Source organism: Actinia tenebrosa, unplaced genomic scaffold (genome assembly GCF_029948245.1).
Source record: "Actinia tenebrosa isolate PJP-AT-01 unplaced genomic scaffold, QUT_ActTen_1.0 PGA_scaffold3__52_contigs__length_22856419, whole genome shotgun sequence".
In the NCBI taxonomy this organism is placed as follows: domain Eukaryota; kingdom Metazoa; phylum Cnidaria; class Anthozoa; order Actiniaria; family Actiniidae; genus Actinia; species Actinia tenebrosa.
In genome coordinates this window covers 1979539-1994116 of record NW_028292580.1, presented here as the reverse complement: position 1 = coordinate 1994116, position 14578 = coordinate 1979539, and the positions used below count along the sequence as shown (strand labels likewise).

The following is a 14578-nucleotide window of genomic DNA, read 5'->3' as shown; positions in this document are numbered from 1 at the left end:
CGATAAAACAAATATCTAATAATGTCACTTTTCTGATTGGAATACATTGTTTTTTCATGAATAACCCTGATTCTCACAGGTATGTGGCTTCCCCTCGAAATCAAAGAATTGAAGGGTGGTGGAGCTTCTTGAAAAAAAATTGGTCGACCTGGTGGATAAATTTGTTCAAGGATATGGTAGAGAAGGGGGTCCTTAACACAGGTGACCAACTGCACTTAGAATGCCTGTAGTTCTGCTTTTCTAATTTGCTTCAGAGGGATCTGGACAGGGTCAAGGAGTCCTGGAACACCCATTATAATAGGAAATCTCACCATGATACTGTAGCAGGGAGACCTGATGCCATGTATACGTTACCTGAAAGACATGGAGGTATAGATAATCTGATTGTTCAAGTTCCAAAAAGTGACTTGAATTATGCCTACAACCACCTTGTAGAAAAAGATGAAGATAATGAGTACCAAGAGTATTTCCGATATGTCATTAGAAATCTCGGTGCAAGGTCACCCAAACACTGGAGAGAAGCATTTGAATTGTACACCCGGTTATTAAATATTGCAGTGGATGGTTATTAAGAATCGAGGAAATCTTATTTACTGAACATTCATTTTATTGGACTTCTATAAAACAAATCAAATGGATTCGAACTTGAACTTGGATTACATTCACACCATTTCTTTATTCTTGGCTAATATTTGCTTATGCTTCTACTTAGATACTTATGTAAACTTGTTATTATTGGCCTAAATGCCAACATTCTTAGGATGATATCATACAATCCTGATAAAAGATTATACAAGCGATCAAGTGTAGCATGGCTAAATGTGCAATTTAAAAAGTTCTTTTCAATAACAAATAACAATAACAAATTGATATATAACAAATAACAACAAATTGATATATACTGTACTATACTCAGTATAGTAAATGTATGTAAATAAGCTTAATACTTATTTCATGCAAGTCAGTCACCAAAAGCTTACAATCTATGACTGCTGAGGGTCTTGGGAAACATTGCATTATAAAAAAAGTGCAACTTTTTATGCAAACACAGCCAGCTGGGAATACCCAGAGGAGATGAATATCAAGTGTTTGAAACCAATTAAGTTATCTATCAAAATCCTTGTTGGTATCAGTTTTGTAGCTTGTAGCTGACCAATTGAAATAAGCATTATATTCCTCATAAAAATAAACAATATGAGCTAAACATTATTAAAATTCGTGATAAAACGAATCAATCCAGTAAACTATCTAATTCACAATTGTCGAATAGGGATTGTATGACTTAACAGCTCTCAGTAATTAATTTGTCATTATTTCAACATACTCAATTGCATTTTCCTTTAAATTGAGTTGACAGAGATGGATACATACATCAATTACTATCAAGGTTTTCTTTGAGTTATTAACACTGAATTCAAACATAAATCGTGTAGTCTCACTTCCTCAATCACCATTCTCCATTCTCTCAGACAATGTAAAAAATCTACCTTGTGAATAATGATTATAAATAAATCGTGAATTGTATTGTCTTGTAATCATCCTGTTTTATGAATCTAATCTTACAAAGAACAGGATCAACATAGTATTGTTTACTGAAGAGTAAACTGATTAATTTGTCACAAGGCTGAAAAGTTGGGTGCCGACACGGCTTAAAAACCGCTGCGCATGCGCGAACATTCCGAAAAACAAGATGGCGGACGTGCTAGTGTTTACCGAGCTTCAGAACACTCAAGTTTCTTTTACCCCCAGCGTTTCAGTTTGACTTTGATTGGAGATAGAGAGCATTTATTTTAATCTGTATTCCATAGCGAAAATGTCCATGGCCTTTGGAAGAAAATCGACTCATTAATCATCATGATAAACGATGCTATTTTGGGGCAACAATATTGATAGTCGTGGTAAAAATCGATGTAAATGAACTTCGTATTTTGTGCAAATATAAGGTCAGGACAAATTATATAAGCTTAAGACTTTAATATATTGCCCATTATTTGTCATTACATAAAATATCAAATGAGCTCTTTTTTCTGTATATGCGCCATTTGAGAATTTTTGTGATAAACTTTATAACTTGCTTTCTTGTACACAAGTCGGCTCCAACGAGATATCCGAGGCATTCGAGGGAAAATTATTTTTGCGATCAGCACTTCACAATTGCCTGTTCAAACCTTTGGAATGTGACAATATTCACTATATTTAGATCAGGTTTATGATACAAATTTAATTATTGCAAAAAATATGTTTTCAGCAGTAACAAGTTGTAATCATATTGCTTCCTAATATTTTCTACCATATTTTGCTTTGAATAAGTGAGACAGAAGAACTTTAGAAGCTTTGTGAAAATATTCGTTAATGACTTTTTTTATGCTACTCTTTATTTTTAAGTCAAAGTTATTAAAGTCATCATTACTAGATTTTTCTTGTCAGATGGTAAAACATTAAAAAATATACTGCTTCCTTCCAAACCTATTTATTTAATGAATAACTTTTAAGCTTACCTATTTTCATCATAGGACTCAGTCAAAAACAGGTCGATCATTAAACTGTTTTCCCCTTTTATAAATAAAATTATGAACATTATATTAACATGCTACAAGTGGATTTTGGGAATTTACTATAGCTTAATAATTCATCTATTTTGCATAATGTGTAAGACCACTAGAAGGAAGGTTACAATGCTGCCATGAAATCAGAACAAGCATAAGATAAGAGTTTGTTGATTATTAGTAATTTACACACTTACAATATAATTGACACACTAATTCCTTTTTATGTTTTAAACATATTTCAGTTAAAACAAAGAGGACTTGTTTTCCTTTATTTTATCACTCATTAACAGCATTTTAGCTTTAGGCCTTAGCCTGCGTACAGTCAGACTCACCTAGGACTAGTTAAAGTTATCTGCTTTTTTTGGTTAGTGTTTTGTTGTTTTGTAATGGGATTAAAACTTTTGGAGTAAAGATTCTACTTTTCTTGGCCTATTGTAAACTGAAATTATACTATATGTAAACAAAACTGACTAAACAAGGTCTGAAACTCTTTTTTTCTTTTCATTCAAAATGAAAAGAATATTCTGATAAGAATATGATTGGGAAAAAAACCCCAGTTATATCTGCATGGCTTCTAGCTGTATTTAATCAAATCAGATACTGTAAATTATTTTACAAAAGAGCTACCAATTTAATGTTGTAAGAGCTGTTTCAAGAAATATAACTTGGAGCTGAAGAGAAAGATTGACCTAGGGTCAGACATTGATATTAATTCTTCAAACAAGTACAACAATGTGACTAGGATAAAATCATACTACTAACTGTTACAATATTAGCTTACGCAGTTGTAATTAGATACTTAGAGAAGTGATTGTTTGATTAAAGACGCATAACTGTTTCCCCACCAACACGAACACGTCTTGAAACATGGTGTCAGAAGTGGGATTGGAAATAACGCTTCCAAAGTAGCTGAAAAAACCATCAAGTTCCTACTGCCGAGGCATTGAAGAAGTAATATGTCAAGTAAGGAGGAAGCTTCGACCAGCAGCGGTCCACGAAGGCCAATATTCACGTCGCATTTTCCGGTACCAACGCCGATGAATACCAAAGGAGATCAAGTAAACAATTGGGACTTCTTTAAACAACAGTGGGAGGACTACGAAGTCGCAACCGGACTGTACCAGCAAGACCCAAAGATACGACTAGCAACGCTTCGCTCTGTAATGGGGAAGGAATGTCTGCAAATATTCCTTAATCTCAAGTTAAGTGACGAAGAAAAGAACGACGTAAACACATGCTTAAACGCGCTAGAAGCCTACTTCAAACCAAAGCGCTACGTGGTGTACGAACGATATCTGTTCAACAGCTGTACTCAAGGCCCAGAAGAAACCGTAGATGGTTACGTAAATCGCCTTAGAAAATGCGCTTCATCATGTCAGTTTGGTCCGTTAACGGAAGAGCTTATCAGGGATCGACTCGTTCTTGGTATACGAGAACACGCAACAAAACTACGTCTTTTAAAAGAGGACAGTCTAGATCTCAACAAAGCCCTCAACATTTGCCGCTCAAGTGAATTAGCTAGCAGTCAGTTAAAAGCCATGAGTCTAGTGGATAAGACAAATAACGAAGAAATCAATGAAATACGAGAACGGAAGCCTAAATCTCCAAGCAAGCCAAGTGACAAGTACAACAACAGACGTTCTCACAGAACGCCAAGCGAGGACAGTAAACGAACTACAAGTCGACGAACGAGCAGTTACAAGTGCTACCGCTGTGGTGGTTCTCAGAAACACAAGTTAGAAGACTGCCCCGCCTATGGCCGTGAATGCAAAACGTGCAAGAAACAAAACCATTTCGCGTCTGTGTGTAAATCGAGGTCAAGCAATGTCAAAGCGATGACAGCTGAATCAGGAGAATCAGAAGAAGGAGAATACTCATCCGACGAATTCACGTTGAAGATTGAAGAAGTTGGTTGGGTGAAAACGAAGGGCAAGCAGCTTTTTGCAAAGCTTGAGTTTATGAACACCAATTCCAGTTATAAAACGGATTTGGACTGCCAACTAGACACAGGAGCGACCTGTAACGTAATCAGCCACAAGGATGTAGCAATCATCAACCAAGACGGTAATCCGACGCTCAAGCAAAGCAATGTCAAACTACGATTGTTTGATGGATCAGTCATGGAAACATTAGGTGAAGTGACACTTAAGGTCAACGAAAAACATTGCTTCAAATTTCAGGTCGTCAACGGAAACCACAAACCAATTTTATCAGCCGAGACATGCCAACAATTAGATCTAATCAAGTTAAACATCGATCATCAAGTCCACGCGGTTCAAGAAAACGGAACTCTGCCCCTAACTAAAGAAAGTATCTTAAAAGATTTTCGAGACGTCTTCGAAGGATTGGGAAACATTGGTAACGCTACAATCGCAGTTGACCCAGATGTCACGCCAGTTCAACACGCACCTAGAAGAATCGCAGTTACGCTTCGCCAGGAAGTCAAAACAAAGTTAGCTGAACTCGAGAAAAGGAAAATCATCGTCAAAGAGACAGAACCCACCGAATGGATCAGCAGCATGGTCATTGTAGCCAAACCTGGAAAGATACGAATCTGTTTGGATCCCAAAGATCTGAACAAAGCGATCAAACGACCCAAATACCAAATGCCTACGATGGACGAGATGCTACCCAGACTCGGCAAGGCCAAAGTCTTCACAACGTTAGACGCAAAGGATGGGTTCTACCAAATCGGTTTGGACGAAGCTAGCAGTAAGCTTACAACCTTTTGGACCCCATTTGGCCGTTACAGATATCTACGCATGCCTTTTGGCGTCCGCTCAGCCCCAGAGGAATTCGAAAGCACCCTACACGAGCGACTGGGAGACCTAGAAGGCGTGGAAGTGCTCCGCGACGATATGTTAGTGGTCGGTTACGGTGACACATTAGCAGAAGCCAACAAAAACCATGACGAAAATCTGCTACGTCTGCTCAAGAGAGCAAGACAGATCAACTTAAAGCTGAACAGCAAGAAGCTCATCATGCGGAGAAAAGAAGTGAAGTTCATGGGACACATCTTGTCATCCACCGGACTCAAGCCAGATCCAGATAAGGTCAAAGCAGTGACCGAAATGCCAAAGCCTACCAACAAGCAAGAGACACTCAGCCTACTAGGCTTTGTAAATTATCTCTCCAAGTTTCTCCCTCGACTATCAGAAGTCGCACTGCCTCTTCGTGAACTAACCACAAAGAATGCAAGATTTGTGTGGTCACGCCAGCACGACAAAGCCTTCTCAGAAGTTAAACAACTCGTGATTGCGCATCCAGTACTCAAGTACTATGACATGAGCGAAGAAGTCACTATCCAATGTGATGCAAGTGAGAAAGGCCTCGGAGCAACCTTGCTTCAAAACGGCCAACCAGTAGCGTTTGCATCCCGAACTCTCACACCAGTTGAGCAACGCTACGCACAAATCGAAAAAGAATGTCTTGCAATCGTCTTCGCTTGTGCAAAGTTCAGCCAGTACATCACACGGAGAGAGCTGATAACAGTAGAATCAGACCACAAACCTTTGCAAGCGATCTTCAAGAAATCCTTGTTAGCAGCACCCAGCAGGTTACAGAGGATGATATTACGCCTACAGCGATACAACCTGAACGTAACTTACAAGCCAGGACAACAAATGTACGTGGCAGATCACCTCTCACGAGCCTTCCTCGCAGACCAAGGAGAACCTGGAGACGAGTTCCAAGTGTTTGCGCTAGAACTAGAAGGAATCAACCCCCTCGACAATGTAAAGGTCACAAGTGAAAGGTTAGCGCAACTACAAAAAGCCACAGAGCAAGACCCTACAATGCAGTCACTTAAGAATACTATACTAATAGGATGGCCTGACGTACGTGACAAAGTACCAGTAGCTATCAGAGACTACTGGCATTTCCGAGAGGAACTGACACTCCACAACGGCATCTTATTCAAGAATCAACGCATCATCATACCTCGAGCCCTCAGATCTGAAGTAGTCGCGAGGTTACACTCAAGTCATCAAGGAATCGAGGCGTGTGCAAGGAAAGCACGAGATCGCGTTTACTGGCCAGCAATGAACCACGACATCGAAAATGCAGTAAAGGCTTGTCATGTGTGCTCAGAATATCAACCAAGTAACCCCAGCATGCCAATGCAGTCGCACGAAATACCCGACAGACCTTGGAGCAGACTAGGCACAGATCTTTTCACGCTGCAGAACAGAGACTATATAGTCTTGGTAGATTACTACTCAGACTACATAGAAATAAGTCCTCTGAAAGATACAACCTCAGCATCCATTACCAAGTTTCTGAAGGAACAGTTCAGTCGACATGGGATACCCGATGTGCTGGTATCCGACAACGGGCCTCAATACGTCAGCAACGAGTTTGCTGAATTCGCAAGAGACTGGGAGTTCAAACATGTCACCTCATCGCCATACCACCCAAAGTCAAATGGAAAGGCGGAATCAGCAGTGAAAGTAGCCAAGAGCCTGCTCAAGAAAGCCATGCAAGGCCGTAAAGATCCGTGGTTAGCCTTGCTAGATTATCGGAATACCCCCACTCAAGGAATGCAGAGCAGCCCAGTACAGCGCTTGATGTTTAGGAGAACAAAGACACTAGTCCCCATAGCAACTAACCTCCTGTATCCCAAAGTAGCGGAAGGTGTGACAACCAAAACCCACCTTAAGCGCCAGAAAGCCAAAAGTCACTACGACAGACATGTAAAGGTCCTACCAGACCTAGAAATAGGCCAAGAGGTAAGAGTAGCGCCAAACCAGAGAGGCAAGCCCTGGGAAGTAGGGAACTGTAAAGAGAAACTCTCAGACAGGTCATACCTAGTTGAGTCGAACGGAGAGTTACTTCGCCGAAACAGACAGCTTTTAAAGCCCGTCGACGAAGCACCGAAAGAACCAGCTAGTGACACACAAGCATCACCAGAGGCAGACAGTGCAAGGACACCTCAAGTTCTACCTGCGTCAGAACCCGCGGTCAATCCACCTGTACTGCGAAGAAGTCAGAGAGTGGTTAAGAAACCTGATCGGTTTACTTGACTACCGAACATTCATAGGACATTGATTTTGTTACAGTTGAACTTTAATATCCATATAATCATTTCGTAGTTTAGTCAGCCATTTTGTTTGGTCATTTATTTTTTAAATCTTTAAAATCTTTCTATATCATCCCAGCCATGTATTTCAAACATTATAAAAGGGGAGATGTTACAATATTAGCTTACGCAGTTGTAATTAGATACTTAGAGAAGTGATTGTTTGATTAAAGACGCATAACTGTTTCCCCACCAACACGAACACGTCTTGAAACACTAACAACCATCTCATCTACTGAATTTGTGTATAAAAACAATGAAATTCTAAAATTAAAACATGGGGTATACTTATGAAGCAATGTGAAGGATGAATATCTGCTACCATAAAATAATATAATGGATTATTCCAAGTATGAATTTTCATGAAAAACATGAATTGCGTAGCCAAGGTCAAAAAAAATAAATTCCTAAGGCCTTCATCTCTACAGTACAGTACAGTCCTTGAATATATATTTAAACATTTTTTGTAAAATTGATAGATGGAAAATCTATCTTATTTGGTTCTTAACTTTGGCACAAAAAAGCACGATGCACATGGCAAACTCTTTCTACTATCTGTCACAATAAAACAAAATTTAATACAAAAATAATGAAAGTTAAAGACTTCTCTATTTTTAATATATAGGAAGTGTTTAGATCTAGAGGAGTACATTATTATGGCAGGTTTGGGATGCAACTCAGAGCCTTGACAAGTACAGAAGATAAATTTGAGGGGAAAATCTTTTTTTGACATTGTTGAAATGACAAACTTTGATTTTGGTTTTATCCTTTTTTTAAATCTCAAAATACTAGCTAGAGAGGAAAAACAGCCAACAGTTACACATAACCTCCCTACTAGCACTTTACAGTGACAGCATTTTAGTAAATCAAAGGAATTTACATTTATTATAGACAAATACTGTAATAATATGTTTGTTTTTTTCCATTGAAATAAAAATATTGAAATGACATTACAGTAACTGATATAACTGGTGGGAATCTCTTGTAGACACAGATATAAAATTGTACCATAAATTGATTCCTTGTTAATGATTAAAAAATATAATTGTTGAAATTAGCCTACTAAAAAATCAAGATCAGTCTGCTTTTAATTCAAAAATATCTTGGAATTCATGAAACTGGTTGTAAAGGTTGTTGTCGTTGTTTGCGTTTGTTTTTAATTTTTGTTTGCTTGCTTGTTATTTTGATGTGTTTTTTTTTCTTCAAGGAAATAAATTATAAGTATTAGGAATATATGTCAATAGTCCCTGCGCTCTCATAAATTCTTAAAGGAAGAATTATTTAGGGTTTCACATCACGTTATCCAAATTTGCAAGTATCAGAATTTATATAGCACCACTGTCGAAACATATTTTACATCATGGTCGGGGTAAAGCATGTTCATCTATAGTTTTTATTATTACATGACTATATTTACTTGATTATCTTGAGAATCAATGAGCTTTTTAAGTTCAGAAACTTGAAATAAACTTGGAAAAAGACAACAATAATTACATTCTTTCTCTGTCTTTTTATCCAAGTGACACGCACTCGATGACTTGTTTTTGTCCGAATCAGACTGAAAACCTGACAATTCACCATCTTCCGAACATCATAGTACTCATCTGTCTCATTTTCTTGATCAGCTACGGCATATAATCGAGGTATGGGGAAAAAAGGCGATTTTTGGAAGAAAACATGCCCGACTAGAAGCTCTGCCTCGTCCGCCATTTTGACCCGGGCGCCTGCGATAAATTCAGCGGAAAACCATAAAGCGCACCCTCAGCTGAAATTTAAATTAGCCAATCAGCGGTTTTTAAGCCGTGTCTTGGGTGCCAACACTATATCCATGAAATAAGATCCAAGTTCACTATTATTGCCTAACATTTATCAACTAGCAATATTAGTCATTATCACTCAACTAGAACATTCATTACACAAACAATAAGGTCGTCTGTTGTGCGTATGTGTTTGTGTAATGGATGTTCTGTCAAAGTGATAGCGTACACTAATATTTACTAAAATATGTAATAACTACTGCTAAGCCACTTACAACTTTGGTCTTATTATGTCTTATTGCATGGACATAGAGTAAGCACTCCATACCAGAAGTACCCATTCATGTTGAATTTAAGCCATCGAAAAGGCCTGTCCTTTACAAAAAGCTATGAGAATATTATCTTTAAATTTATGTGCTTCTGACATGTGAGTTACTGGAAATGTTATCTCCCGCCCACATGCTCCGACATATGGGAAGCAAACCCTGTGATTTGGGTTCCTTTCCATACAATCATGATCAAATTTAACTTGGATTGGCAATTTTTTGGTTAGATCTCTGTGCTGTTGCCCTGTTAGCCACCCCATCATAGATGCTGGTGTCATGTCTGGCTTGTAAAACCTGTTATCATCATCAGCATCGTGTAAATTATCCTCATCAACATCAACATCATCGTGAGTTTTCCAAGCCAATGCTTCGTTGTAACCAAAGACTGATTCATCTTCCAGATCCATAATGAAGTCCTGGAAGTTATCCATAACAGCTTCTTCTAGGCGGCGGCGTGAGCTTCCTTCTAGGGAGTACTCAGGTTTCAATAGAAAGACCAAGTAATCCCCATCTACAGCCTCCTGTTGGCCTAAAACAAACAGACCTCTAGCTGCCTTGGGATGCTTTGCAACAATGTCAGCCAAACCATATGACTGCATCCCTCTTTTAAATTCTCTCAGCACCAAAGCTCTTCTGCTTAGTATGCTGACAATGACTGCAGCTTCAATGGACTCTACATTAGCCTTGTTTATAATCCCTGTGTAACCATGCTCAAGGATTACATCTGTATTTTGAACAACATCCTGTTTTATTAGTTCTACAGTTTTAAGTTCACTTTCAGTCAAGTGTTTTTATGAGATCTTGGCTGGCATTGGTAAAATCAAATCTTCATCAGAAACTAAAGTATGATAAACACAGGGTGCTAAAAAACAAGGTGGTGGCCCTCCCTGGGCCAAGCTTGCTGCCACAATTTCAACCACAGCTTTAAAGTTCCCATTCTGGATTGCACTCGTGGAGTACAATGGGCTCCCATCAGGGAAAAACGTTTTTCCTATATTGATAATTACAGTAGCAAAAAATTCACTTGCCAAAGCCCCACTGTCAATTCCATCTTCTCCAATAAGTTTTACTCGGAGTACATGAACAGGATTCACTTTCAGTGTTGCTCTATGCCAAAAGTTTATTGCTCTATTCAAAGATGTACCTCTTCTTATCACAATAAGCAGTGAAGTTTTGCCATCAAATATGACTTTTTTCTCCAAAGCCTTGACTACATCAACTTCTTTACTTGTATCACAGACAAAAGTTTACACAAGAATTTTGGAACACAAGAGACAAATATGTACATGTAGCAACATCTCACAACCATGACTCAAGAATTCCTGTCAATAATTATTACTAATTATTATTATCATTCATTTCTCTATGAAATTAATTTATTATTTCTGGTTTACTGCAATTCCCAGTCACACGCGACCAACTAGACCTTCATCACAAACGAAAAATTGAATTTGGGTGGACATCAATGAAAAGGGTTTCTATCGTTTCTATTGGTTTCTACACCAGGACTGATGTAAATACTCACGTGAACACGTGCAAATGTGCAAAAATCATGCTTCTTGTCTCACGCTTCTTGTCGCCGTGAATTTCTCGATCTGAATATATTTTCTCAAAAATGTCACAGGATTCCGGCTCCGAATCTCAACGCTTGATTGCAAAGCTATCGCTATGGCTATGATTTGAGTTTCTTCAAGATGGGATAAGTCAATACTAATAGTTTGCACTGGGAATCGCAGTAATATTACAAAGCACTATAATCCGTACCAAAATAGTGCAATATGCAAGAAGATTCAATATTGAAATATTTCATTTATAAATAAACTCATGAGTTCGAAGATTTTTAAGGCATAGTGACTCATATGATATTTACTTTTTTGCAGACATTTGTTCGCTTGTGTTTACAATCCAGTCATTCAGAAGCAACTTGAGGTGCTTCGTACTTTTATATGGAATAGCCATCGCATTTGAAAACAGAAGAAAAAATAACTTCCAATGGGAGTTCTAGAACATATTTATTTCTGTCCCGAACAGGCGGCTCTCATGACCCAACACCTCTGAACTTTGAAATACTGCATTGCTAAATTGAAGTAACCTGCAGGGCAGCAAGAACATGAGTCTAGCATTAAACCTTGGGCTATTATTGCAGAGGGATTTTAACTGCACACTCATTTGCATACATATTTACAGCTTGGGAGAATATGGACATTAAGTCATTGTCAGTTGGACTTTGTTCTTGTTCAACCATTGAGAAGCTACAAGATGCTTCACCTGTCTCCATGGCTTCATGGCGGCAAAATGTTGTAGGAACAATGACTTCCTTAGGATTTGGGATTAGCTGGATTTAGCAGAGTGCCCTTATGATTCCGGAGGTTATACCTAGAAACCTTACTTACTGAAACCAAATCAGATAAATATTGTGGTGCTAGCCCACGTAAACATTTAAATGTTAACAGTCGTGTCTTAGAATGAATAAGATATCTAATAGGTAACCAGTGTAAATAAAAAAGAACTGGTGTGATGTGGCAAAAACGAGGAAGCCCTACAATAACCCTGGCAGCAGAGTTTTGCAACCTTTGTAACTTATTTACATGAATATCAGGAAGCCCATACAATAAACTATTACAGTAATCAAGTTTACTCAATATAAACGCATGTACCAAAGTCTCGGTAGAACCACGTGAAAGGTATTTCCTAATTCTTCTAATATTGTATAGATGGTAAAACGATGAACTACAAGTTTTCTTAATTTGTTCATGCATATTCAAGTGGGAGTCAAACCAGGCTCCCAGGTTTTTTACAACAGAAGATTGGTTAATCTTGGATTCTCCAACTTGTAGATTGGTGACGTTCACTTTCTCCAGCTGTTGTTGGGTACCGATCACTAAGAATTCTGTTTTACCAGGATTCAGCTTCAGTTTGTCAGATAGCATCCATTGTTTAATGTCTGAAATACACGCTTCCATAGCACTTACAGTCAACCTCTCATCAGTATCGTCGCCAGGCTTGAAGGCCAGGTACAGTTGTGTATCATCCGCATATGCGTGGGCTTGAGGCAGATGACTTTCAATAATTCTCTATAGCTTGCTTGAATACAATATAAACAGCAGAGGACCGAGGCAGCTGCCTTGTGGAACACCGTATTCCAGATCAAACGAATCAGAAACAACACCCTCAATGGTGACACGTTGACTTCTGTTTGACAGATATGACTCAAACCAGCTTAAGGCCATCCCTGACTATGCCAAAATCAAATGAGAGGCGCTTAAGTAGAACGTTGTGGTCTACTGTATCGAAGGCAGCACTGAGGTCAAGTAGGACCAACAAGGTTACGCATTGTTTATCCATGTTTATTAGTAGGTCATTCTTAACCTTAAGTAAGGCAGTTTCAGTACTGTATCCTGGTCGATAGGCTGGTTGAAGATCAGGTATCAAGCCATATTCAATCATGTAAGTATACAGTTAATCAGCCACTGCTCATTCAGCAAGCTTTGATACAAACTGGAAGTTGCTGATTGGGCGATAGTTCATGAAAACTGTGTCAAGTCCATTCCGCTTCAAAGTTGGGTACACAAGAGCATCTTTCCATGAGTCAGGGAATTCACCAGTTTGCAGTGATGAATTCAGTCAGAGGTGATAAAAGTTCTTCCAAACAGTCCTTCAGTAAAGACGTAGGTAAAGGATCAAGAGGGCAGGACTTCGTATATGCTTTAGTTACGAGCTTTCTCACAGCATCCATATCAAGGACACTAAACTGAGAGAAAGTTGCATTCATTCCGAGAGAATCAGAAACAGGAGGCAAAGTCTGTTGAGCTGCACAGGTCATATCAAGCTCATCTCGGATGTCAGATATTTTCTTCATAAAGTAAGCTTCCATGTCATTTGCAAGAGACTGTTTATCACTATGCAGCGGGAATTGCATCTCATATTGTTGACCCAGCAACTTCTTTGTAGCAGAAAACAGTTTCCTCTGATTATCAGAATTATCGTTGACGAAATCAGTGTCAAATTCACGACGAACACTGTTCATAACATACGTTGTCCTGTTCTTTAGAGGTTTAAATGCAGCTAAGTCAGTATCAAGTTTTGTTCTTCTCCACTTACGTTCAGCACATCTACGTTACCTCTTTATAGCACGGATCTCATCAGTGAGCCATGGTACACGAGGGCGTATGACGACAGAACGGGTTAAAAGAGGAGCATGCTTGTCAAGCAAAGATGACAATGTCTTGTTGTAGGAGCTAACCAAGTCATCCAGCTGAGAAGGTGTCTGTACAATTAGTTTAGAAGCACGTAGATCATCTTTGAGAGCTTCTAGATCAATTGATTTCAATTTCCTGTAAAATACTGTGTTAGTAGTAGATTTTGCTTTGCACAGCAATAGACCACAAAGAACTGTTGCATGATGAGAAAGAAAACTGCCTGATATAGGTGAATCCAAGATAATGTTATAAGAGACTCTTGTAATGATTAAGTCAAGGCAATGGCCATGGATTTGGGTAGAGGTGCGTACATGTTGCTCCAGGGCCATCGTTTCAAGCAAGTCAGATAATGCAGTAGCGTAAGGATCAGATGGGTCATCGATGTGTATATTGAAATCACCACAAATCAATATAGGTTCCGTACAAAGAACAAAGGACTCCAAGTAATCTGAAAATTCAGTGATAAATGTCCCAGTGGACACAGGGTTGGCAGTAGAATAAGGAGGTCTATAGATGATAGATAAACGCAGACGTGATGATTGGCCACTCGATAAAGTCCATTCGGCAACCTCAAAAGATTGACGGTTAAAAGAGCCTATATTCTTCACGATTATGTTAGAACGACAGACCAGCGCAATTCCGCCACCTTTTTGTCCAGATCTTGAAGAGT

The 14578-nt window shown here is 38.7% G+C and overlaps 1 pseudogene; it reads right to left on the bottom strand.

Moving 5' to 3' along the window:
• Nucleotides 1-9735: 9735 nt before the first annotated feature.
• On the bottom strand, nucleotides 9736-13156 carry LOC116289029 (uncharacterized; annotated as a pseudogene).
• Nucleotides 13157-14578: the final 1422 nt, after the last annotated feature.